This window comes from Chiloscyllium plagiosum, unplaced genomic scaffold (genome assembly GCF_004010195.1).
Source record: "Chiloscyllium plagiosum isolate BGI_BamShark_2017 unplaced genomic scaffold, ASM401019v2 scaf_7322, whole genome shotgun sequence".
Taxonomy (NCBI): domain Eukaryota; kingdom Metazoa; phylum Chordata; class Chondrichthyes; order Orectolobiformes; family Hemiscylliidae; genus Chiloscyllium; species Chiloscyllium plagiosum.
Window position 1 is genome coordinate 100,449 of NW_025215353.1, and position 952 is coordinate 101,400.

Here is a 952-nt window from a genome sequence, read left to right on the forward strand (position 1 = left end):
TTTATCTATACAGAAGGTAAAAGCCCCTGGCATCAAGGGTGACTTAACAAGATAGATCTAGCATTGACTTTGTGACAGGAGATAGGATTGGCCGAACAGGAAAGGTGGGAGAAAATGCATTGATCCTTCAGAGACCCACACCAACACGATGGGCTGAATGGCCATTTTTTACATATCATTCTATGTTACACAACTTCAGCTTTTAGAACAATTTCTTGTGTAAAATAATCATTTCCTCTAATCGATGGCTGTAAAATGTTGACAGCAAACTACCCAAAGACAGAACTCATTCCAACTTGAAGTGGAACTCATCTGTTTTGAGACTGTGCAATTTCCGTTCGTGACAATGCTCAAGGTGAGGGAAAACATGTTACATCTGTTCTCTCAATGAAGTCTTACACAGCCCCAGCTTCGGTCTCTCACTTTCTCCCTCTCTCGGATGGAAGTATATTGTCAGAACAAACATGATTATTCACTCAGTGCTTACCCTGCAACAGCACAGCAGTCCCTCAGTACTGACCCTCTGACAGTGCAGCACTCCCTCAATACTGAGCCTCTGACAGTGCGGCACTCCCTCAGTACTACTCCTCTAACAGTGCAGCACTCGCTCAGTACTGACCCACTGACAGTGCAGCACTCCCTCAGTACTGATCCTCCGACAGTGCAGCACTCCCTCAGTACTGATCCCCTGACAGTGCATCACTCCCGCAGTACTGATCCCCTGACAGTGCGGCACTCCCTCAGTGTGGACCCTCTGACAGTGCGGCACTCCCTCAGTACTCACCCTCTGACAGCGCGGCACTCCCTCAGTACTGACCCTCAGACAGTGCGGCACTCCCTCACTACTGACGCTCTGACAGTGCAGCACTCCCTCAGTACTGACCCTCTGACAGTGCGGCACTCTCTCAGTCCTGACCCTCTGACAGTTCAGCTGTCCCTCCGTACTGACCCT